General features: G+C 38.3%; 1 protein-coding gene across 4 annotated transcripts in view; it reads left to right on the top strand.

Annotated features, from left to right (window-relative positions):
- Positions 1–274, top strand: part of KCNH1 (potassium voltage-gated channel subfamily H member 1) — a 382684-nt gene that overhangs the window by 141575 nt on the left and 240835 nt on the right. The gene's annotated exons all lie outside the window — the stretch shown is intronic.

Raw genomic sequence — 274 nt, 5'->3', positions numbered from 1 at the left:
TTTCCTTCCCCTCCCCCATGGTCTTCTGTTAAGTTTCTCAGGATCCACATGAGAGTGAAAACATATGGTATTTGTCTTTCTCTGTATGACTTATATCACTTAGCATAACACTCTCCAGTTCCATCCACGTTGCTACAAAAGGCCATATTTTATTCTTTCTCATTGCCAAGTAGTATCCCATTGTGTATATAAACCACAACTTCTTTATCCATTCATCAGTTGATGGACATTTAGGCTCTTTCCACAATTTGGCTATTGTTGAAAGAGCTGCTAT

This window comes from Herpailurus yagouaroundi, unplaced genomic scaffold (genome assembly GCF_014898765.1).
Source record: "Herpailurus yagouaroundi ecotype Mexico unplaced genomic scaffold, PumYag 195, whole genome shotgun sequence".
NCBI classification, from domain to species: Eukaryota; Metazoa; Chordata; class Mammalia; order Carnivora; family Felidae; genus Herpailurus; species Herpailurus yagouaroundi.
Note: the sequence above shows the minus strand (reverse complement) of the source record. Positions and strands in the feature narration are given on the sequence as shown.